The 25,903-nt window shown below is 45.0% G+C and overlaps 1 protein-coding gene across 5 annotated transcripts in view; it reads right to left on the bottom strand.

The window, feature by feature from the left end:
• The window catches only part of Fkbp5 (FKBP prolyl isomerase 5), a 124,685-nt gene that overhangs the window by 72,533 nt on the left and 26,249 nt on the right, over positions 1 to 25,903 (bottom strand). For 2 of the 5 annotated variants that reach the window (XM_051153440.1, XM_051153436.1), the window contains exon 2: positions 2,600 to 2,686. The exons of 1 other annotated variant lie outside the window; for it this stretch is intronic. The gene's annotated coding sequence lies outside the window, so the exon portion shown is untranslated. Of the gene's footprint in view, positions 1 to 2,599; positions 2,702 to 23,679; positions 23,720 to 25,903 lie in introns of those variants that run through there. 2 more of the 5 variants (XM_051153437.1, XM_051153438.1) reach the window with 2 other exon arrangements.

Genomic DNA, 25,903 nt, shown 5'->3' with positions numbered 1-25,903 from the left:
CTGCTGGAAAAATCTTAATAGTCTCAAATTTGAAAGGTGTAGTTTTCCCATGACACTATAAAAGTCTGATAATAAAATAAAATCCTCTAAAATATCAGTTATTTTATTTTAAAATGCTGGAGTTATAGGTGTGTACGCACCACCCTGGCCGCTGTCCATCCTCCCGCCCCACCTCCTGCGTGCTGGAGTTATAGGTGTGTACGCACCACCCTGGCATCCTGTCGTCGATGAACCAACTGAAGAGTGTGGAGGGGAAACCAAAGCATGTCAGCTTGGCTTTGGTTGGTGTTGATGTGAACAGAGTTTAACAGAACTTTGAAGTTTAGAATAGCTTCTACAGCAAACCTTAAATGTTCACCTAATTTATGCAAAACCTATGGAATATTTCCATATGTTGAGTTTTTAATTTCCACTGAGACTGGGCTCTACAATCTGCATTTTGCCTGGATGTGGTTTTCTGTAGTATTGATCTCAGAGAAGTTTCCTTGATGGGTGGTGATGCACTTATCTGTGGATAGAAGGGCAGATGCTTAGATTATTGCTAGGACATTGTTCACTTAGTAGTGTGAGAGTGATGGGTTCTCTTCTGGTAACTACGATCTCACTGGCACTGAGTAGTTAGGCCCAGAAGACACAGTCTCCCTCTCACTAAGCAAATCTAAGTCCAACTTAGCGCTGTTGGTTAATGACGCAGTATGCGCAGCACTCCTGCAGTCACACTGGTCACTGATATGGCTCACAGGTGGCATAGCTGGGTGGGACTGTTGGTTTCTCCCTCTTTGGAAGCTTGTGTAGTGCCTTCTGGTGTCATGAAAGCCAGTCCTCAGGGAGGTTTTCAGGCCAGTTCCAGCTCAGGGGTCTCTGGACCCTGTTTTGGAAGTACATAGTGTCTTCAGCAATACAAATGTAACTACCACCTCTGGGAGGCAACCAAAGGCAGTAACAATAGGCTGTATGTTTTGGGAGACTTTTGGACACGTTGGTCAACAACTCGAAAAAGACACCTGTGTCCTCTATCCGGGTCTTTGTTAGTGGTCTTTAGCCTTTAGAGGGACACAACCAGCCCACTGTGCGTCTTCTTTTCTGAGATGTCTGGTCAAAAAAATTTCTTTTGAAATATTTATTTATTTATTTATTTAGTATAGTGTTTTGCCTACATGTACATCTACATGCCAGAAGAGGGCACCAGATCTCATTATAGATGGCTGTGAGCCTTCCATCATTCTCTGCCTCGGTTTGAGGTACAGGACAGGACCTTTGGAAGAGCAGTCTGTGCTATTAACCTCTGAGCCATCGCTCCAGCCCCGCCCCCCAAAAAAATGTTTTTTGCACTGGGTGGTGGTGGTGCACATCTTTAATCCCAGCACTGGGAAGGCAGAGGCAGTTGAATTTCTGAGTTTGAGGCCAGCCTGATCTAAAGAGTGAGTTCCAGGACAGGCAGGGCTACACAAAGAAACTCTGTCCTAAAAAACCACCACATACAAATTTCTCCCCCCTCCCCTGCTCTGTGTGTGTGTGTGTGTGTGTGTGTGTGTGTGTGTGTGTGTGTATTTTTCACTGTGTTATATTCTTACTGGTTTTGGTGCTAGTGGTAATAGCAATCAAACTATTGAGTTTTAGGAGTTCTTTATTATGGATAAGTCTTTTGTCACTATGGTTTTTTGCTAGTATTTCCCCTGATTTGTATCTTGTCCTCTTTCTCAGAGTTTTTTTTTTTTTTTAAAGAAACTAGATATAGTGGTGCCAGTCTGGAATCCCAGCACTGGGGAGGCAGAGGCAGGAGGATTGCTACAAATTCAAGACTAGACTGGGCTGTAGAGTGAGATTATCTCCAAAATCCAAAGAGAAAAGGAAAAAATATAAGCAGTGCTCTCATTCCCCAGCTCCCAGTTACTGATTCAAATAAGGAAAATTAATCCTGAGAGTGGTGGCACACGCCTTCAATCCCAGCAGAGGCAGGTGGATCTGTGAGTTCAAGGTCAGCCTGGTTTACAAAGCAAGTCTAGAACAGCCAGCGCTTTGTTACGCAGAGAAACCCAGTCTCGAAAAACAAACAACAAAAGAAAAATTTAAAAGAGAAAACAGAGTTCTGTTTTCTTAATATTTTCCTATCTTTTTTTTTTTTTTTTTTTTTCGAGACAGGGTTTCTCTGTGTAGCCTTGGCTGTCTTGAACTCACTTTGTAGACCAGGCTGGCCTCCAACTCACAGCGATCCGCCTGCCTCTGCCTCCTGAGCCCTGGGATTACAGGCATAGGGCAGGCTTGATATCAAGTCTTAGTTGTGTATATTTTATATTGTTTCCCAACTTAACAACTGGGGTATTTAAATGTTACAGTTGTCCTAGCGCCAGTTTTAAATGACTAAATTGTATCTTACTGGCTGGTTCTCAAACTGGCCAAAGAGATCCCTAGCAAAAGCTAAATTAACTTTGTTACAAAAGTTAGCAAGTTGATACCAAAATTCCCGGAGATACCTAAAGGATTCAAAATAGCCAAACCTCCTGCTGTGGAGGTTGCTCAGTAGGTAGATGCTGTACAAGCGTGAGGATCTAAATTTCATCTCCAGCGTCCATGCGAAAAAGCCGGTGAGGTGGCATACCTGTAATCCCAAGGCAACACGGCAAAGACAGAGACCAGAGGCCTCCTGGGACTTCCCGGCCAGGCAGTGTAGCCAAACCAGTGAGCTCTAGGTTCAAGAGAGACAGTGCCTCAAACCAAGGTAGAGAATGATGGAAGCAGACATCCCACATCCTCCCCTGGCCCACCGACATGCACCGGCACACATACAGGGATGGACACACACACAACACACACGCACGTGAGCGTGCTAGGTTTTAACTCAGCAAAAGTAGCAAGCGCTAGCTGCACAACCCTGGCAGTCTGAGGCTGATCCCCAGACCAATGTGAAAAGCTGAATTTGGTGGCCCCTCTGTAATCCCAGCAATCCTGGAGAGAAGAGGATGGCTCAGAAGCTCACAGGACAGCTAGCCTGGGAAGGCAGCGCAGAAGAAACAAGGAAGACCTTCCCTCAACAAGGTGGAAGGCTAGAACTCCAAAGGTGACTTCCACATGCACACCTGTGAGCAGCACACCAAGTAAAGTAAAAGGGAGGAGGCAGCATAGGAGTCAAGTTTTTAGCCTTGGTTCATGCAGCGATTTCAGAATTTCAGATGTGAAACTAAAGCAAGCCATGTGAAGGGTTTCCTGTGCGGCAGAGCCCCCAGTTTAAGATCCTCACAATGAAATACTATGGAGGGAAAGTATGGCAGGCTGTGGTGGAGATGGTAACTGATGGATGGACTTTCACCCAGCGAGGGTGTGGTCAGAGATCAATTGGGTGCACACACATTCCAAGACTGTGGCTATGGCAGAAAGTGACTAGGGAGAGTATGGCTAGAAAATAAGAGCAGCGCAGACCCTCTAAGCCCAAGGCAGTGACCACACAGGCAGAGGGGAGGGCTTCCTGCAGGCCAGCAGCACGCAGGAAGATGCAAAGATATGAATCACCAGTGACCCATGCAGGAACTGCTTGTGATTCAATTTGGCTAAAGCAAAGGGTACATGTGGGAAAGAAGCAGACGATGCTAAATAAATAGGCAGAGGCTTGACTGAAGGACCTTGTGTACCAGAATACAGCATTTGAACTTTATTCCAAAGGAAATGGGAACTGAACCATTTTTAAGGAAAGTGACAATCAGACTAGCTTACGACAACTTACTCTGGCAGCCCCCCAACACCTTCCCGCCACAGACAGCACAGAATCCAGATCCCTTCCATGCTCGAAGCCCTCTGCGCTCATCTCCGAGACGTCCATCCCACCTCCTGCTCTCAACTTGAGCAGTTCTGCCCAACACCTAGCCCCTGTGCCCTCCCCAGGGCTCTGTACCCACTGGAGCTTTAGTCTCCCATTTCCTCCTGAGGCGCTTGCTCTGCTGTTACTATGAAAGAGCAAGAAACTACTGTCGTCAGCTCCACCATCTGGCTGTTCTCCAAACCCTGGGGCACAGCCACTGATTTGCACACTGCTGTCCCACCTCAGCAGAACGGAGATCCACAGCAGACTCTCTCAATAACCCCGAGCAGAGAGGCAGACTCTGTCCACAAAATGAAAATTTGAATATTCACCAAAAAATAATACTTTACATTCCTAGTGAAAACACAAGCCGACATGATGTTCTCAAAGGCAAATTTGCCAGTATCTACAAAGAGCTTAATATCTTTTAGCTCAACATGTCTAGAAAACTGTGCAACAGCATCTGGTGAGAGGCTACTAAATACAACAATTCTAAGAGAAGAAAGAATTTATACACATATATATGGGTGCCCACGTCTATGGAGGCCAGAGGTGAATGCTGGGTGCCTTTTTCACTCTTTTTGAGACTAAACATGGACTTATTACCAATTTTGCTAGGCTAGCAGGCCAGCATGCGCCAGAGACCCACCTTTCCAACTTTCCCAGGGTTAGAATTACAGACACACACCATGTACATGTGTTTACAAGGATGCCAGGGACCCAAACTCAGGTTCCCATGCGTACAGTCAGCATTTTACTGAGTCATCTCATCAGCCACAGGGGTTAGATATGTAATGGACTCTTACTATAAATCTCAACAATGAAAGAGTATGCAGCAGTTAAACATGTAAGTTAACAGTTATTGATATGAAAAAAATGCTTAAGAATGACATTAAAGGAAAAAGTGATTTGCAGAACATGACCCAACTTTTCTAAGGCTCAAGAACATAGATCAGTGTACTTACTGAACACACACAAAGCCTTGGTTTGACCTCTACTACCACAGAAGAACATGTCCTTTGCATGAAAATACTGTCTCAACAACAACAGAACCACATGCATTTGTAAATGCAGAGAAAACATCTACTAAGAAATACATTAGTGATGTGGTGGGGGCGCACGCCTTTAATCCCAGCACTCAGGAGGCACAGGCAGGCGGATCACTGTGAGTTCAAGGCCAGCCTAGTCTACAAAGCGAGTCCAGAACAGCCAAGGCTACACAGAGAAACCCTGTCTCCAAAAACAACAAAACAAAAAAGAAGCTACTAAACTCCAGTGTCTCACAAAGTAAGAATGCGAAATCCATATAATTAATATGCCATCAAAAGAGACACATCAGAAATTACAAGGAATGTCTACCCGATACACAGAGTGCTTCAGCTCTACACAAATGCCTTCTGTAACTTCAAAAAACAGAGACTCTTCCTGGTCATGATGGCGCATGCCTTTAATCCCAGCACTCAGGAGGCAGAGAGAGACAGGCAGACCTCTGTGAGTTTGTGGCCAGCCTGGTCTATGTAGGGAGTTTCAAGACAGCCATGACTGTGTATAGAGACCCTGTCTCAAAAAATAGAATTCTATAAACTTTATGCATCTCCTACAATAATTAAAAAATATTTAGGAGACAGATAACTTAATATTAATAATTTTCTTTCTTTCTTCTTTTTCTTTTTGGTTTTTGAGACAGGGTTTTCTCTGTGTAGCCTTGGCTGTCCTGGACTTGCTTTGTAAACCAGGCTGGCCTTAAGTTCACAGTGACCCACCAGCCTCTGACTCCCTGAGTGCTGGGATAAAAGACATGCACAAAAAAAAAAAAAAAAAAAACCGACATGTGCCACTACGCCCTGTGATAATAATTTTCTTAACACTAAGAAAATTCTTAAAAAAAAAAAAAAAAGAAAAGAAAAGAAAATTCTTAAGTATATTAACATATTAGATAAAATGAAATTCGACATAAGAAAATATAGCTTGACCATCAGGACTTGCTGAGTGAAATGAGATATCATGTAAGATGGGGCCTCCCTTTCATTAGAACCAAACTAAAACTTTTCTTTTTTTTAGATTTTCACAAATTTTGTTTTGTTTTCATATTTTGTTTAGATAAGTATGTGAAATGAAGTTGTGCCCAAGAAGGCAAATCAAAATGCTTCCTAGAGCGATTGTAATAAAATACTACCAACTAGATGACTTGAAAAATGTAAATTTACCATACGCCTTAGCTTTGGAATTTTGGACTTCCAGCCTTTTAAAACTAATTCTTAAAGACAAAACATCCCTGAACAATCCACTGAGCTGCCGGCTGTGCCGCTTCCTGCGAGAGTGAACTGAGCACACATCTGCTGCATGTCCTCCCGTGCTGCACAGCATCTCCTCCACAGCTACAGGCTGCAGCTGGTATCCTGATTTGGCATCTGGGGTATTGCTGTCAGAACCCTCGATAGCCATCTCGAAACACATCAATACAAATTTCAGCCCTGAAACGGTCAGAGACTTCAGTAGTTAAGTACTATATATATTTTCTCCACACAATCTAAACACAATACATTTCCTGAACTTGTAGCTTTCAGTTTCCTGTTCGTCAGTGGCTCCAGCTCCAGAGGCAATACATAAACACCCAGCCACAGTTTCCACTTTTGACAAGAGTGGACATAAATTTAATTTGAGCAAATGTAACTACGGCAGTGAAAACAGCAACAGCAGAAATTTAGTCATTTATAAAAGAGGAGATAGGAAATACATTCCTTGAATATGAATTCAGCCTCTTTAAAACCCAGGACTTTTTCTAAGTTTTTCTCCACTGAAAAGCCGATAAGCTTCTTTATGAGACAATAACCATGAAACCCATCCTGTTTCCTTTTTTCACTTGCTTGCCAGGAAGCTTGGAGCTAAATTTAATGTTCAAACACAGGCAGCCCCCGCCTGCAGCCACTGCTGTAAGTTCTTCTTCCCATTCTCCCATCCTGCTCGTTATCTCAAGCCATTTGTATTCATTTTCCTGTTTTTAATGATCTTTACCTTTTTTGTTCTCAATTGCCAACTCCTTTTCAATAAATTACAAACTTAAGGAGAAAATTCATGACCTAAAAGTTCTTATCTTCAAGTCAGTGTGTATCTATTAAACCATTTTATCTAGAATACAGGTTCTAAAATGAATTTTTATTTTCCTCTTTAAAAGTTAATTAGCCTATATAATTATGATTGGTTTTTTTAAAAGCCAATAACTTTTTTTTTAGAATAAAGCAACTAAATGACATAAGAATCAAAACTTAAGTTACTAGATATGGGGCTCTAAATTAGAATTACAAAACTCTTATAGTCTTTACTAATAGGATTAGTCTGGCAATGCCAAATAATTTCGAAAAAGTCACCTGAAATCAAGTATATTAAAGTCTCTAAGCTATCGTCAGCATTCTTAGATCAAAACAAATACTATGTGTGAAAATACAAAAATGACAATTTTTGAGACCTAAGAAAAGAAGAAACCCCTATTCACACCTGCTATTCACACCTGCTATTCACACCTGTTCAGAAACAAAGCACACACACACAAAGATGCCTACTGTGTGCAGTGCTTTTGATGGAGTTACAATTGAAAAAATAGGAAAACAATGAAGCAAATCAAACTAATTTGGAAAAAACAAACAGATGAACTAAATAAGAAAGTTCTAGAATATAGCCATATTAAAGATAGTATAAAGAAAGCTGGGTGTGGTGGCACATGCCTTTAATCCCAGTACTCAGGAGGTAGAGGCAGCTGGAGGTGCGCACCTTTCATGCCGGCACTCACTCAGACGGTAGAGGCAGGAAGACCAGTGGCCCTGGGCTGACTTCAGCTACATAGCCCCTGTCTCAAAAATAAATAAGCCAGGCTTGGTTGGTCGCACCTGTTCAGGAGCCAGGGCTACACACACAGAAATCCTGTCTCAAAAAACAAAACAAACAAATAAACAAAAAAACTAAGTAAGGACAGGGCAGTGGTGGCGCACACCTTTAATGCCAGCACTCGGGAGGCAGAGGCAGGCAGATTGCTGTCAGTCTGGTCTACAAAGAGAGTACAGGACAGCCAAGGCTACACAGAGAAACCCTGTCTCGAAAAACCAAAAAAAACAAAACAAAAAGAAAGAAAAACAAACAAACAAAGAAAACTCATTAGGGTTTGAAAATGGGATATGGGGGCTGGAGAGATGGCTCAGAGGTCAAGAACACTGTCTGCTCTTCCAAAGGTCCTGAGTTCAATTCCCAGCAACCACATGGTGGCTCACAACCGTCTATGTGATCAGATGCCCTCTTCGTTGCAATCAGAGCACTGTATACATAATAATAAACAAATACATTTAAAGAAAATGAGACATGGCACAGCTAGAGAGCATTTACCTAGGACAAAGGCCATGTTAAATCTCTAGCAGCAGCACCAGCAGAGGAGGGAGAGGAGGGAGGAGGGAGGAAGAGGAAGAAGAAACAATTTCATATGAAGGGACTAAGAGAAGCCCCCCCCCCCCCGCGCACACACACACACACACACACCATGCTCATGCACACACCTTGCATACAGCCCTCAAAAAAATCCAAATCTGCCCTGGTGAGATGACTCAGCAGTAAAATACACAAGCCTGAAAAGTGAGTTCAACCCTCAGGACCCCCATGATGGAAAGAACCAGCCCCACCCACAGGGCGGTCCTCTGGCCTCTGCATGCCCATTCATATTTCCCTGCTCAATAATAACGCACTATGGTGGTTGTTTAATTTAATTTGGAGGCTTTTTTCTTCTCTTGTGATAGGGATTTTAAGTGTCATAAAAAGGAATCGAAGCTGGGCTTGGTGACAGATGCCTTTAATCCCAGCACTCGGGAGGCAGAGGCAAGTAGATCTGTGAGTTCAAGGCCAGCCGGGTCTACAACGGGAGTACAGGATAGTCAAGGCTACACAGAGAAACCCTGCCTCAAAAAACAAAAAGCAAAAAACAAAACAAAACAAAAAGGAATCTAATACAAGTCACAGATGAGACGTGGGGAAAAAAATCTCCTAGTCCCTTCAGAAAAATGAAGTTAAAAAAAAAAGGGGGGGGACCCAAAGTATGGTAAATAAATGGTGATCTGATCCACACCAGGCAAGACACAGAAAAGACTGTGTGCAGACACTATTGGTTATACAAGTGGGTCTCAGCTTGTAAATGATAAGGGCTGCGTGCACCCCGCTGGGAGGACATAAGAATGCGCGTCGTCTGCTAATCGTGGGGAAGAATATAGCACACAAAGCGACTGCCAGTTGCAAAATGACTTCATGGTAAAATTATGCTTATTGTGACTAAGAAGTATTGTTGCTACGCACATTTTCGAAATGCAAGTAGAATGTCTCACTGAGGTTAAAACAATACATTTCAAGGGCAAAAAGGAACTGCTGTTGACAGTGAATTGGTGACTGGAATCTGACTTTGTATTTAAGAAAATCCACCTGCTCTGGCGGGAGATGTGTACTGAGCAACTGTGCTGCTAGACACGAAGCCCAGGGCCTTGTCGCAGAAGGAAGCAAGGCTTCAGTATGGCCCCTGCCACTCTGCCTGCTCACGTTAAACTGCAGGAGACTGAAAGCAAGTGATGGCAGGAAGCTTGGGAGGTCAAACATCACACAATGATACCCACTCTACACGGTAACATCACCAATCTACAGCTAAAGTGTTCTATGGTAACCAACAAAAAAAAAAAAGCACTTATAGCTGACAACTTGGAAAATTAAAAAGAAACTGTTTTTTTCCTCAAAGCTGATTTTGTACCAACTCCCAACAGTTGTCCTGACCTCCACAAGTGAGCTGCAACATAAGCGTGTGCACAGGCTCACCCACACACTAAATACAAGTGTAATTTTAAATAAAAGAAGAGTAGTGCTCAGCAGAGAACAGTCATGATCCTCTCCTAACTGGGGTGAATTACCATCACACTGCTCCTGATAAGAACATGGCTTTCTATCTTGGTTTCGGAAAGTGGTAGTAGACATAGGACTGGCATATACACCTCCCCCAGATGGCTGAGAACCACAGCAATGAGAGACAGCCCACACAGAAAGGAGCTGTGATCATGAACCTGCGACTGTCTCCTGCTGATCTCAGTTTGCAGGTCTGTAAAACAGGGCAGCTGATAGAGAATGCCTTCTCTCTTCTCTTTACCCTTCTGCTGGGCCCTTTCCACCGTGTGGCTTTGTGACTTAGAACCTACACCGTCTAGAGGGTAGGAAAGAAACCAGTCATAAAAACCCACTGAACTTTTGAGACAAAAAATAAGTGTTACATAAACAACTAAGAATATAAGAAAAAACTAAAAACAAACTGACAAATTAAGGATGCATAAAAGTTCAGAACAAACAGCCATCAGCTTTACTGTTAAAATTAGTTTTAAAGTTTCGGGGTGTGTGTTTGTTTGTTTTTAAGACTGGGTCTCACAATGGAGCCCTGGCTGGCCTAGAACTTGCTATGTAGGCCAGGCTGCAGGCTACTCAGAACAGCCTACTGCTGCCTCTTCAGAACTAGAATTAAAGATGTTACATACACCTGGTAAAGATTTGTCTCTGTGCACGTGTGTCTGCATCATGTGCATGCCTGGTGCGTGCGTGTGGAAGCCAGAAGATGGCACTGGATCTCCTATCACTGGAGTTGCAGGTGTTGTAGCGGCTATGTGGCTGCTGGGAATTGAATGGAGCCTCTGCAGGAACAAGAAGTGGTTTTTGTGTTGTTTTGTTGTTTGTTGTTGTTCAGTTTTGGGGGGTTGGTTGGTTTTTTGCTTTTTGTTGTTGTTGTTGATTTTTTGTTTGTTTGGGTTTTGGGGGGTTTTTTGTTTTTTGAGACAGGGCTTCTCTGTGTAACAGCTCTGGCTGTCCTGGAACTCTCTCTGTAGTCCAGGCTGGCCTTGAACTCACGGAGATCCGTCTGCCTCTGCCTCCCAAGTGCTGGGATTAAACTCATGTGCTACCACGCCCAGCCTGTTGTTGGGTTTTGTTTTGTTTTCTTCAAGACAGTTTCTCTGTGTATCCCTGGCTATTATGGAACACACTCTGTAGACCAGGCTACCCTTGAACTCAGAGACCTACCTGCCTCTGCCTCCCAAATGTTGGGATTAAAGGAGTGTTCTTAACCACTGAGTGAGTTCTCTCTCCAGCAGTTTTGGTTATTTTGTTTGTTTATTTATGTATTTTGTTTTTGGGGGGACAGGGTTTTACTTTTTAGCCCTGGCTGTCCTGGAACTTGCTCTGTAGATGAGGCTGGCCTCAAACTCACAGGGATTCACTTGCCTCTGTCTCCCAGATTGCTGGGATTACAGGCGTGCACCACTGTACCTGGTTTCACTTCGGTTACTTTTAAATCAAGAAAGATGGCTCAGAGGTTAAGAGCACTGCCTGCTCTTCCAAAAGTCCTGAGTTCAATTCCCAGGAACCACAAGGTGGCTCACAACCATCTATACTGAGATCTGGTGCCTTCTTTCTGCCTTGCAGGTGTATATGCAGGCAAAACATTTTATACATAATAAATAAATAAATCTTTAAAAAAAGAAAGAAAGAAAGAAAGACATACAGTGAGAAATGTCAGACGCAGACCCAAAGTGTGTTCTAGAGCACACAAGATCTCTTGACAAAGAATGCAAGGCATCCCTTGTGTGCTGGCTACAGTCTTGCTGCTCTGAGAGCAAGGTCCTGTTTGCTTGAAGTTCAAGGGTGCAGTCCACCATGGTGGGTAAGGCTGCTGCTGCACTGCATCCAGTCAGGAAGCAGAGAGGCATGAGGCTGGTGCTGGCCACATTTAGTGTAAGTCTTCCCACCCCAGCTGACTGTCCCTCCAGGCACGCCCAGAGGCATTTCTCCTCCACGATTCTAGGCCCTGTGAGTGCTTACAACCACATCAGTTCTCCTCCGCACACACGGAAAGATGCCCCGTTCCCTAGCTAGGTCATTTATAACCACACGCTGCTCCCTGGTAGCTGTCACTGTGGCCGCTCCATCCACTTCAAACAAACCAAGGGCACCTCTCCTTTCTTCTTGGTGTTCTATCTCAAGTGCACGCTTCCTCACTCTAATGGTGTTGGAGACACCGCTCTAAACAGCCTAACTGTACGAACTCACCTAATTGTCAGTAATCTCAGAGGGAGGTTTAAAAAAAAAAACAAAAACAAAAAACAAAAAACAAACCTACTAGCAGAGCAAGGATTCAACAGTCTGTCAGCTTGTTAACTAGTCCCTCAATGATCTGGTCAAATCCTGTCACCTTTAAGTTCCCATCTGCTTGGCAATTGTTCCTGCTTCTTCACCTCTGAAGAAATTTGCCAATCCCAGCACTCAGAAGGCAGAGACAGGCAGATCTCCGAGTTCAACAGCCAAGGCTACACAGAGAAACCCTATGTTGAAAAACCAAAAGAGAAAAGAAAAAAAGAAAAAGAACGTTGTCAGTTACCGTGGACCTGGGTGGCTAGTTATCTTTGTGTAAATGTGCTTTTCTGAGAGGACAGTGTCTTCTTGTTTTGTCACTTTGCTTAGAACACATGGAACTTAACATACATGACTTTCCAATAACAAAGCAGCAGTGCTTATTAATGACAACTGCTCAAGCATGTAAGAGTTGCTAAAGCTGGGCAGTGGTAGCTCACACCTTTAATCCCAGCACTTGGAAGGCAGAGGCAGGAGGATCTTTGTGAGTTCAAAGCCAGCCTGGTCTACAAAGTGAGCCCAGGACAGCAAGGACTACACAGAGAAACCCTGTCTGAAAAAACAAAACCCTGAGCTTAGGGAGACAACTAGAAGTGTGCCCCAGGGCTGGGGGTGCACCTCAGGTGATGGACTGCTTGTCAGGCACGCCTGAAGCCGTAAGCACCACACATCCCAGCACCACACAGAATTGCAAACAGTAACCAACACCTGGAATCCCAGCGCGTGGGAGGTGGAAGCCTGAGGATCAGAAGGTCGGCCACACAGTGAGTTCAAGTCCAGCCTACATAACATATGTCTCAAAAAAGGTGTGTGTGATATTAAATTTATCATACTCTTAATTTCCAGCCAGCCACAGAACACCATGAAGGAAGTCAGTTCCACTCAGTCCCAACAATCCAGTGATGAAAAGCAACACTTCTGAATGCTGAAGAGTTAAAAAATAAAATAAAATAAAAAAATCAAGGTTTTTGAAACTGCTTCTAATAAACTCAAGAGTCCTCTCACACTTCAGGACCTACTGGGCACAGAGGTGCATGTCTGTATATTATAATTCAAAGTCTGAGTGATGTCACTGGCAGTCCATATGATTTTAACACAGTTCAGATGAAAAGACATCTTGGTTTAAATATTACTGCTTAGGCCTTGTAAGTTATGCGGCCAAGTTGAGCTTAGTGATAGAGCACTTAACTAGGCACATAGCATTTAAATATGCTCACCAGACACAACTTTTCAAAGCACTCTGGAGAATCAGGCTGGATGACCAAGAGTTTGAACTTGGTCTTGGACTACATAGGGAGACCCCCAAGGGCTGGAGAGATGGCCCAGAGGTTAAGAGCACTGATTGCTCTTCCAGAGGTCCTGAGTTTGATTCCCAGCAACCACGTAGTAGCTCATAACCATCTATAATGAGATCTGGTGCCCACTTCTGGTGTGCAGGTGTTCATGCAGACAGAATATTATATACATAATAAATAAATCTTTTTTTAAAAAAAAGAGGGAGATCCCAGCTCCAAAACAAACAAGGTCAACAGCGTCAATTACGACAGCAAACACAGAAGTGTCTGCCTACAGCACAAGGCTGATAAGCCTTCTCTAGAAGGGAAGAAAATGTCTTCTGTATTTACTTCATAGGCTAGTCTTAATTTTTATATGTATAAGTTCATGACAGATCGTAGGAATAATTTTATTTTAGTATGTTAATCAAACTACAAAAAGTATAGTGGAAACAAACGAAAGAAAGAAAGAAAGAAAGAAAGAAAGAAAGAAAGAAAGAAAGAGGCACTGGGTCATAAACAAAGGAATTTAGTGAGCCACTAGCTTTTAAGAAACAAACAGTTGGCGGCCTTGGTGGTGCACGCCTTTAATCCCAGCACTCGGGAGGCAGAGGCAGGTGGATTGCTGCGAGTTCAAGGCCAGCCTGGTCTACAAAGTTCAGGATAGCCAAGATAACAGAGAAATCCTGCCTCAAAAACCAATAAATAAATAATAAATAAATAAAATAAAATAATGGAGTCATTAACAGCTAAAGAGGGCAGACAGAAGAGAAGTGCTCTGGCTGGAAGGGAATGGTGAGGACGCCGCTGTCAGCTACAGAGACGGTATTTACACAGGTTCCACTTCCAAGCAACAACATGGATAGGGCAGAGGAAGGCACAGCAGGACAGCTCAGCTGAGATGTGTGACTTTGGCTTTCAATGTGATACATATGTATATGCCACACGAGCATTCCTGCATGTGGAGGCTAGAGGTTGATGTTGGCGCCTTCCTTGACTGCTCCCACAGTAAATGGAGGCCGGGTCTCCCAGCGCTCACTGGTTCAGCTGGTCTGCGATTACAGGTGGGCTGCCATGGCACCCAGCTCTGATGTGATGCTGGGTTGGAATCCAGCCCCCATGCCTGCATGACGAGTGCTTTACCCACTGGGCCATCTTCTTGGCCCCCGATGTCTGGGGTTTAGAGGAAAAGATGACTGGTCCATTCACTTAGACAGTGCAGGCTCCTGCTCCTACAATAAAGATGATCCAGCGCTCCAGGTGGACAGCTCTTAGGCCCACACGGACTGACTCTAATAAGACGCATAAAACCAATCGTCGTTTTCCAACTGATGAACCAAGAGAAGGAAGCTACAGACTAAACAGTTGCACAGTTCCCACACGTGCAAAGCCAAATCCCCGAGCCACTGAGTCTGTTGATAAAAAAGTCTGGCACACCAATACCACCATCATTTACCATGTTTGTATGGAGTTACCACCAAGTTAGAAAAGATTTTACAGTTAATTGTGTGTATGCCTCTATGTCTGACTGGAAATGTGCTCATGTGTGCAGGTGCACTCGGAGGCCAGGATTCCCTGGAGCTGGCGTTACAGGTGGCTGCCAGCTGCCAACATGGTGCTGGGAAGCAAACTCTGCTTCTCTGCAAGAGCAGTATATGCTCCTTAATTGCTGAGCCATCTCTTTAGCCACAGAATTTAGCAAGTTTTAAAGATTTATTTACTTTACGCACTTATGTCTGCGCCTACGCCTGTGTACCATGTGCATGCAGTGACCATGGAGGTCAGAAGGCGCCGTACGTAGCCCCGGAACTGGAGTTACAGGCAGTTGTGAACCACCGTGGAGGTGCTGGGAACTGAACTCGGGTCCTCTGCAAGAGCGGCCAGTGCTCTTAAGTGACTCCTCAGCCTCCATTCCAAATTTTATGATTTCCTTTTTCTCTTCAAGATGGGGCTTCTCCTTATAGCCTCGGCTGTCCTGGGCTTGCTTTGTAGACCTGGCTGGCCTCGAACTCAGAGATCCACCTTCCTCTGCCTCCCAAAGGTGTGCGCCACCACACCAGGCCCAAATTTTATCACGTTTAAAAGCAGATCAACCATAATTCCAGCACCTGGGAGGTTGAGAGTCAAGAAGATCACAAGTTTGGGCTGGAGAGATGGTTAAGAGCACTGACTGTTCTTCTAAAGGTCCTGAGTTCAAGTCCCAGCAACCATATGGTGGCTCACAACCATCTATAACGAGATCTGGTGCCCTCTTCTAGTGTAGGTGTACATGTAGGCAGAACATTGTATACATAATAATAATTAAATCTTTTTTAAAAATCACAAGTTCAAGGCATCTTGGGCTAAAGAGTGAAACTTTATCTAAAAACAACTTAACCAACCAAATAAAACAAAAGGCGCGTGGGTCAAAGTGTCCAGTGAGTAATGAATCTGGAGAATGCGTGTGGAGGGCATCTGTTCCTCTCTCCAGTTCCACACACGTGGACAAGTTATAACAAAACAAAAGTCGGGGTTGGTGTCACCTACAGAGAATTTTAAAAATTCTATCTCTAACGCCGGGCGTGGTGGCGCACGCCTTTAATCCCAGCACTCAGGAGGCAGAGGCAGGCGGATCGCTGTGAGTTCGAGGCCAGCCTGGTCTACAAAGTGAGTCCAGGATGGCCAAGGCTACACAGAGAAACCCTGTCTCGAAAAACAACAACAACAAAAAATCTATCTCTAGTTAAGGCTAACAAAAACCAAATTCTAGTAGCTAGAACTAGGTGAATTAGTACAGTGGCATAACACTTCCTTAATGTGAAAAAGACCTTCACGTCAATCCTTAATATAAGAAAAGTAAAATTATAACACATAATTCATTCCTAAAACCTAAAGAAAATTACTGTGCATAAACAGGAGCAAAGATCTAGTCTGCTACTTCAGAGTATCATGGACATGTTCTTTAAAGAAACATCATTCTGCTGGGTGTGGTGGCCCATGCCTTTAGTCCCAGCACCCAGGAGGCAGAGGCAGGTGGATCTCTGTGAGTTTGAGGCCAATCTGGTCCATGACAGCCAAGACTACAAGAGAAACCCAGTCTTGAAAAATAAAAACAAAAACATTCATTCCTTTATCTGACCTGCTAGCAGACAACTCTCATTTTCTGTCCAATGCATCTTTGATTATGTTGAAAAATACATAAACCATATAACTGTACCGTTTTGATTACTAAAGATGAAATACATACATGTTTCTGATATCAATGATTAATCTATTGAAGCCTCTGGTCGGCCCTCTAGATACTTCAAATATCTCCCAATCTAGGAAATAACCAAAAACTTTGATTCAGGTGTTTTGTTTTTTTTTTTTAAGTTGTTTTTCAAAAAAATAAACTAATAGAGCCGGGCAGTGGTGGCGCACGTCTTAATCCCAGCACTCAGGAGGCAGAGGCAGGCGGATCGCTGTGAGTTCAAGGCCAGCCTGGTCTACAAAGCGAGTCCAGGACAGCCAAGGCTACATAGAGAACCCTGTCTCAAAAAAAAACCAAATAAATAAGTTAATTAATAGCTATAAATTATAGTTAATCTTAAGAGTGCAGTGAACACACGGTGGAAGTCATACAAAGCAGTAAGAGGGGAAGTGATATTTAAACCATCACTATTTAAACCACGACTTATTTAGCTTCAGTCAGTCATGCTGAGGCTCCGGGAGACACCCCTGACCTGATCACAAATGCTTGTGTGGTCTGTAAACACCCACCAAGCTCGCCTCCCTCTGATAAAGAGCACCACCCAAAGACGGCAAGCAGGCTTTCTGCCTCCTCTTCTTTGTCTAGTGCCCAGAACACTACAGTTGGTACATGTCTGTGCAGAACCTAGCACACTGTAGGTGTGCTGCTCTTTCGTAAGAATGAACACCACCTTCAATTCCAGGAAAACTAGTGCTGGGTATCAGTCCCTGGTGACAAGCAGGCTAACAAATAAAGCAGGGTTTCCTCACTGCAGTTACGCTTTGAATCATCCTCTGGATCCTGCTTCTTCACAAAAACATGTGAAACTTCAGGGGAAAGTACCATACATACACACACACACACACACACACAAACACACACATACACACACACACACAGAAGAGACAGTCATCTGTTCTCTTTCACTGTTCTTAATTAATGCTAATTTATGGTCGTGTGTGTGTGTGTGTGTGTATTTTCTGATAAGACCATTTCTCACTTTCGACACATTTTAAAGCCCCCCCCCCCCCCATTTACTACATACCATACAATGCACAGCTTAATAAGTCTGAACACATGGAAGCAATTGGTCAATTTGGGTACAGGGATACATAACATCTCTTGTACTGATCTTGCATTTTTCTGGAACTTAAAAATGAAAGAAAGACTAGAAGGTCACTCAGTGGGAAAGGTGTTTAGTATGCAAGCAGGAGGACTGGAGTTCGAATCCCTAGTACCCATGTAAAAACAGGGCATGTGATGCAGGCCTCTAAAACCAGCACTGAGACGACAGGCCAGCCAGTCTAATTAATGCAAGCTCCAGGTTCAGGAGCTTGTTTCAAAAATTAAGGTGGATGAGCAATAGAGAAAGAAAATGTTGCTGGGAGTGGGAGCACAGGTGGATCTCTCTGTGAGTTCCAGGTCAGCCTGGTCTACAAAGTGAATCCAGACAACCAAGGCTACACAGAGATACCCTGTCTGGGGGGTCTCGTGTCCAGCTTCTCCTGGAGAGAGTTTCTGCATTCCCTCTATTCTGCTGTGGAATCTGCAGTTTACTTCTATTTCAATGGCACTGCTGTGAATAGCCTGTGCCAGCCTCCTCCTGAACATATACCCTGCTCATTTTTGTGCAGCCTATTTCATTGAAAAGGAAAAAAAGGGAGAGAGAGCTTCACATTTAAATAAGCTAGAATGAACAGCTAGACACACAAATATACACACAGCAATTATCTGTGTGCATATTCACATATACACACGCGTAATACAGACGACTGATAATCTAGTATTTATATGTAACACATACATTTTATATGGTCCCAAAACTATTTTGTAAGGACTTATTTTATGGATACGAGTATTTTGTCTGCATGTGTGTATGCATACCAGGTCCCCACAGAGGTCATAAGGGGCACAGATCTTCTGGGACTGAGCTATAGATGGCTGTGAGCCACCACAGTAGAAGCTGGAATCAAACTTGGGTCCTCTATACGAACAGTGAGTATTGTCAACCAGTTTGTTTGTTTGTTTGTTTGTTAAGAACTTCCTGGAATGCCAGGTGACCATCTCAGCTTTCCATTTTCATCATACCCAGGAGTACAAGGAGAGAGACAGCGCTTTCCCACTTGAGTTGCTGCTACTCAGCAGTGAAACAATACACCTCCACAAATCTCTTCCCAGTTTCACAACACTGGGAACTCAACATCTACCTCACAATTTTTACACTAAAGACAAAACTGAAAATTTGTTTAAGATTATGAGATTTTTATTGTCTTGCTCTGTCAAAAAGTTACAAATGGAAACGATTTCACCAGCTAATATTTAACACAGATAAAAAATATCCTATGCTTATTCAGAATATAAGCTGATAAAGAGTTGGTCTCTAAGATGTTCTCTCCTGTCCAAAGAGAGGCTTACCACAGCATAAGTCCACAATAAAGGATATTTTGACTCAAATCCTACTGCGTAATTCTCAGCTGACGATAGACAAAGGACTCCTTTTCCAGGAATACAAACATTAAGAAGCACATACAGCCGAGCGTGGTTGTGCACACCTTTAATCCCAGCATTTGGGAGGCAGAGGCAGGTGGATCACTGTGAGTTTGAGTTTGAGGCCAGCCTGGTCTACAAAGTGAGTCCAGGACAGGCAGGGCTACAGAGAAGCCCTGTCTCAAAATACAAAAAAAAAGAAAAAGAAAAAGAAAGAAAAACCCACACATACAAACCTAATATTTAAAAATAAAGACTTTCACTTCATTACTCAAACTTAAGCCTATTAAAACCAACCCTCCAGATCTTAAATGTTCCTCACATTAATTACTATATTAAGGGTGAAAATGAAGTGCCTTTGACTTCTCTATAGAACTTACTTGCCATGTCAAATCTTGTCATAGTAATTTTTATTACAGTTAGTCAAAGAAAAACAGGACACTACCACCTTCAAGCCTGAAAGACGCTGGAGTAAGAGCCACTAGTCTTTTTTCTCCTTTAAAACATCTTTGACTTTTAAGCCGGGCGTGGTGGTACACGCCTTTAATCCCAGCACTCGGGAGGCAGAGGCAGGAGGATCGCTGTGAGTTCGAGGCCAGCCTGGTCTACAAAGTGAGTCCAAGACAGCCAAGGCTACACAGAGAAAACCTGTCTCGAAAAACCAAAAAAAAACCATCTTTGACTTTTTAAAAGATCAATTTGAAATTTGCAATCCTGCTTTGACACTCAGATGAACATTTTCAGGGGACACATTTAACAGTAGCCAAGATAGAAACAGAATGCTACAGATGTTTCTAGAAATTTGCCACCAGCCACCAAAGGAGGTTTGCAACTAGAAAAGGGAAAATCCACCTTCTTCCAGTTTTTAATCTTTCTGCATCTTTTAGTCTTCTTTGCAAAGACTGGGCAACTTCAAAACTATACAACTCAAATGTATCACATGTAGGCCAGGTGTGGTGGCGCACGCCTTTAATCCCAGCACTCAGGAGGCAGAGGCAGGTGGCTCGCTGTGAGTTCAAGGCCAGCCTGGTCTACAAAGGGAGTCCAGGACAGCCCAGGCTACACAGAGGAAAAAAACAAAAACAAAAAAAAAAGTACCACATGTTAAATATGAAGAACCATTCTGAGCCTGTGGATGGTCCCTTTCGCAGCTGTATGACTGGTTACTTTAAAACCCATTATTTCACTCTGAAAATATATCATTTCCATTTCATTCTGTAATAATTGTACCTTTTTCTAGAGGAAAAAAAAGGAATCATGATGAAGCCTTGAGCTTTATCTAAAAAGCCCAGCAACTCCCAGCATCGACAGTCCTCAGCTTTCACTACAGTTTGCCGGGTTGTTCTAGAGAATTAAATAAAACTTGCTCATACTTTTTAAATGTTCTCCTTCCAGATACACCAGATGTGTAGGCCCTACACTCCCTCTGGTGGTCCTTCACGCTCATTAATCAAACGTTTCCTGAAAGATTAGCAGTAAATACTAATTCAATCGTACAATGTAAGGCAAGTCTCTTGGGTGGCTTTTTGTTGCTGATAGTGTTTTGCAACAGGGTCCTACTATGATCCTACTCTGTATGGCCTGGAGCTAACCATGTAGATCTGGCTGTCAGCACCAGGCCTCCTGGTGTTGAAATTACACCACCACAATACAAGTCAGTTCTCTTAACAAACTTTTTATAAAGTACAAATTATTTTGAATAGTGGAATTTTAGTGTTCTAAATATTACCATAATATCCTTAATAATCTGTTTGGTACAATTGCTAGAAACATGTTAATACATATGTTCTTTAATAAATTATTTTAGCCTGTCTCCCTTACAAAACTGGCTTTTATACAAAGTAAACATCTTATTTGCAAGTTAACTCACATGTAAGTAGTTCTTGTTTTAAAGCAATAGTTACAGGACTTGAGCCGAGTGTGGTGGCACACACCTGTAATCTCAACACTCAGGAGGCAGAGGCAGGTGGATTCTGTGAGTTCCAGGGCAGCCTGGTCTACAAAGTGAGTCCAGGACAGCCAAGGCTACACAGAGAAACCCTGTCTCGAAAAACAAAACAAAACAAACAATAGTTCCAGGACTTCCATCTCATCATCTACCCAGTCTCCAATGCATACAAACTTAATGTTTTACACATCTGAGGCCACACTTATGTCACGTAGTGCTACAGTGCAATTAAATCATCTAGGGCGATGAAAGCCTGGGGCATGCAAAGCCCTTCAGCGAGCCTGCAAGGCTATCAGAGGGTCACACAGACACAGCACAGGGGGCTCCTGCTCTGAACCAGAGCACTCTCAGACTTTAGGAACTAACAACACAGAAAGCACATTCTTTTCCAATCCAAGAATAAAGAAAGATTCAAAATTAACTGGCTCACCTAATCCCAAAGTCTAGGCTTTTCATGTTGAAGTAATTTAAATTGTCTTTAAAAAGAAATTCTGGCCGGCCGTGGTGGCGCATGCCTTTAATCCCAGCAGAGGCTGAGGCAGACGGATCACTGTGAGTTCGAGGCCAGCCTGGTCTATAAAGTGAGTCCAGGACAGCCAAGGCTAATACAGAGAGACCCTGTCTCGAAAAACAAAAACAAAAACAAAGCAAAAAAAGAAAGAAAGAAAGAAATCCTGGCTGGTGAGACTGCTCAGCAGGTAAAGGCACTTGCCAATAAACTGGACAACCTGACTTTGAAGTCCAGGACCCACACAGTACAAGGAGAAAACCAACTCCAGGGCTGTCATCTGACAGCCACACCTGTGCCAGCTGGTTTCACAAACATAGACAATAAACAAATAAATAAATCCACCCAAATGTCACATAACTGAAAAGCAAATATTGAGAACATACTTTTGCTAAATATTGGAATGACAAAAACCTTACTAATGTATAAACTCACTGTTTTAAAACAATTTGCAAAAAATATCCCTAGATTAATTTAAAACAATCTCAAGTGGCCCAGAAGTGGTGGCCAACGCCTTTAATCCTAGCACTTGGGAAGTAGAGGCAAATGGATCTGAGGCCAGTCTGGTCTACACAGTGAGCTCCAGGACAGCCAGGGCTACACAGAGAAACCCTGTCTCAAAAAAATAAAACAAAAAAATAATGATCTCAAGAGGTCCCAACTAATAACTCAGATTAGCTAGATGAATAAAATGGCTATTTTGATTATTTAGCATAATTAAATAAAAATTAACTGTGCTCTGAAGTTCAACGTCTCTGAAGTATAGATTATACCCAATGTGGTTACCACAAGACACATTAGAAAAGGGAAGAAATTAAACCAAGTGTTTCTAATAAACAATGAGTGTTATTAACCTTTGCATGTAAAAAATAGTTATAATGTAGCATTTCTGTAGAATCCCCAAAGTGAAAGCTGTTAGAAGATGCTTAGGCAAATGTGAGACAGCTGGGAGAGAAACAGAAAAAAACAGTTAAGTGAAAGTATGACAGACTAAGAATTTCCCACCAGAAGTTTTTTCCAAGTCATTTCAAGTCATTTCTTGAACTGATTCAGACACCAAGAGGATGAGCTACTACAATTTTATAATAATAAAATAATAATGATAATAATAAATAACACTAACAGCAAGAAGCAGGCGGGGGGGGGGGGGACGGGACAAAATTCTTAACCCAAATACACCTTAACTTTTCCCTTGTCCTAAGAAAATGGAAAGACAATGAAACTAAATAGTCTCTCCAGGCCCTTGAGAAGGCAAAGACTGTGCCCGGTCAATGCTCAGCCTTAATCCGCTGGAAAACTCACTCTAGGGGGGGAAAAAAAATTCCCAAACCACCAGTTCCCAACTGCCCCATGCAGGATTTACTGAATGGCGGCCAAGCGCTGTACACACTGTCCCGAGGCCTGCACGCTCTGCTTACGATCTGTACCTCCCAAAGCTTTCGCCACCACGGCAGAAAACAATTACTTGGGGGGGGGGGGGGATGAGGCGCAGGCGCCCTACCGGTCTCGTCCACGGGCGAAGACGATTAAAATGACCAGAAGAATGCATCCCTCACACACACCGGGACAGGAGTTGTGATGTTGCGGGGCCTCGTAAAACAACTTCTATTTATTGGTGCGTGCGTGCGTGCGTGTGTGTGTGTGTGTGTACACGCATGTACACGTGGAGGTCATAGGACAACTCCCGGGAGTCGGCTCGCCTTCTCCCACGTCTGTTCCCGGGATCGAACTCAGGTCGTCAGCCTGGACGACAAGCGCTTGTCCCCGCTCAGCCACCTCTGAGGCCCCTAAAGCAACTTTTAATTAGCGTTTCCTCCTCCGTGGCCTCGGAGCCCCGCCGGTCACCTGCCCGCCCGGTGCGAGCCCGTCCAGGAGCTGCAGGTGAGGGCGGTGCCCGGCCGGCACGCCCATCGCGCGGCCCCGCGGACGCTCCGTTATCCGCGGGCTCGCCGGGCTCCGGAAGGGCAAGTTTCCTCCGCGTCCGGCGGGCGGCGTGGCGGGGCGACACGGGGCTCCTCGGACCTGTGGGCTGCGCGGGAAACAAAAGCCGCGCGCGGGCGGGCGGACGAGCCGGCGCCGCGCTGAAGGGGACGCGGAGAGGAGCGCCGGCCGCTCCGCCTCCCACGCGGGACCCGGGGCCTCCGGCACGTCCCGTCCACGCCACCCCCCGGGGAAGCCGCGTGAAGGGGCGCGGCGGGAGCGGGACCGCGAGCGCGGGGCTGACTCCCGGGTCCTCCGCGCGCGCGCGTCCCATCCCGGCGGCCATGGCGCCCGTACCTGTCGTCGCCGCCGCCACCGCCGCCGCCGCCGCCGCCGCGTCTCTGGCTCCTCGTCCCTCCGCCGCGCGCGCCTCTCAGCCCGCCCAGCAGGCCGCCGTTCCGCACGCTCGGTCGCTCAGCCGCGCGCCGGACACCGCCGCCGGAGACTGGCAGCGCCCGCAAGCCGGCTAGTGCGCCGGGGCAGCGCCCGGCGTCGTCCCGCCCCCACCGGCCGCAGGACCCGCCTCCCATAGGGCCGCGGGGCTGCCAATCCGCCCCCAAAAGGCGCGCGGGCTGTCGCTCCGAATGTCCCGATTGGTGGCCGCTCAGGGGCTATGCAAATGAGGCCCCGCCCCGTTCGTTTGCAGCTCCGCCTCCCCGCCGCAGCCCACGTGTCTGGCCCTTGCCCTTTGTGGGGGCCGGAGAGGAGGGATGGAGGAAACTGACTGACACCTCTTCGCGTCGTCCTTTGCCTCCAGACTGCCCACTCCCAGACAAGCCTCTCCGCAGGCCGCCCTTCACCGCTGGAGGGGTCAGGCCACGCCGACCCCAGGAAACAACCTCAAGAACTCGAAGATGCTCCTTAGAGACTGGGAAAACCCATTGTAGTGCCTCTCTCTGGACACCCAGTGGGCGTGAAGAGCACGCTTCCCCGTTGCGGGGGGGGGGGGGGGGTCTCTGTCTCTCCAACACCAGGTGATAAGGACAGAAAAGAACCCAGAGGGTGGGCTACTGAGCTAATCCAGGTTCAAGACAACACCCCTTCCCCCAACCACATGGCCAGCCACCTCTGGGTGACTCCCATAGGCACTCAGGAGCCGCACATAGGGACCTCAGCTCTAACTGTTCCATTTTTTTTTTTTTTTCTTTTAAAAGATTTTTAGAAGAATTCGCCTGCATGTATGTTTGTGCACCGCATGAGTGAGGTACCCTACAGAGGCCAGAAGAGGGCGTCGGATCCCCTGGGACTGGGGTTGTAAGCTGCCCTTTGGGTGCTGAAGAACCCAGATCCTCTGGCGGAGCAGCCAGAAAGAGCACTTGTAACAGCTAGGGGATCTCGACAGACAGACAGACAGACAGACACACACACACACACACATCTCTCTCTCTCTCTCTCTCTCTCTCTCTCTCTCTCTCTCTCTCTCCTTCTCTTTAGGTGAAGAGAAACTAAAAGTCCTAATTACTTACAGTATATCTTATAGCCATATGAAAATCCTTGTTTGCTGGTTCTGTGTCTGCTTTCATTTTAGTTACTTTTGTTTCTTTTGGATTGTCACACTTTAGAATTTATGAAGGTAAATGTCACCAGACTTACAGAGATATAGATATTGGTGTGTGTGTGTGTCACCATGCTAGGTGACAATACAGTCATCCCTTCTCTATTCTCAAAGACCTCTGTAGAAAAGAGGAAGAAACTAACATTAGAACCTCCTCTTGGACAGGGGTCCTCTCTCAGTCGCTTGTGTTTTCTCAGCGACTGGAAACCACCCCTTAACCAGCCTCCAGGAAGGTGCCACAGGCAGGTTACATGAACTCAACACCGTTGAGGATTGCAGCTGTTCTGCTCACTAAAGCCAGTTGGTTAAGCATCTACGTTGTTTACTGAGAGACAGAAGTATGCCTGTGTGGAGGAGGGTACGTGGAGGTGAGAAGGCACCAGACCAGCCCTCAAGGGCTCCAAGCTAGCAGATGGGGACAGTCACCCTTCAGGATGTTCCAGGGACTGTGGTACAGCTACACAGAAGATGGAAGGGCTCTCCCCAGGAAAGAAAATCAGTATCCCCCAGTGAGAGGCAGGGGAGAGGCGACATCGAAGAGGACACCTAGAATCCATTCTTCAAAGACAGAAGAACGCTTTTGCCAGAGCAAAGGCTGTGGATAAGGGATGGGACTTGGCACAAGACGCTTAGGGGTAGCACTGAGCTAATAACGCACGCAGTGTGGGCCAGTCTGCAGGGCTGTACGGACTTCTCGCATGTTCTGAGACTCTTCCAGGAGGAAGGAAAGCCCAGGAGGCTGCCAGGCTGTGTTGTAACACACCACAGCAAACAACGACAGGGGCTGTAGATATGGCTGCAGGCTTTCCTCCCCCCCCCCCTTCTTTCTTCTTCTTCTTCCTCCGTCTTCTTTCTCCTTCCTCCTTCCTCCTTTCTTCTTCTTCCTTCCTCCTCCTCCTCCTTTTTCTTCAAGGGCCAGAGTCTGTAGGGAGCAATCAGTTCTACACTTCTGATGCCATCCTAACT

The sequence above is a fragment of the Acomys russatus genome, chromosome 11 (assembly GCF_903995435.1).
Source record: "Acomys russatus chromosome 11, mAcoRus1.1, whole genome shotgun sequence".
Taxonomy (NCBI): domain Eukaryota; kingdom Metazoa; phylum Chordata; class Mammalia; order Rodentia; family Muridae; genus Acomys; species Acomys russatus.
The sequence above is the reverse complement of the archived record's forward strand: the minus strand, read 5'-3'. Positions and strand labels throughout refer to the sequence as shown.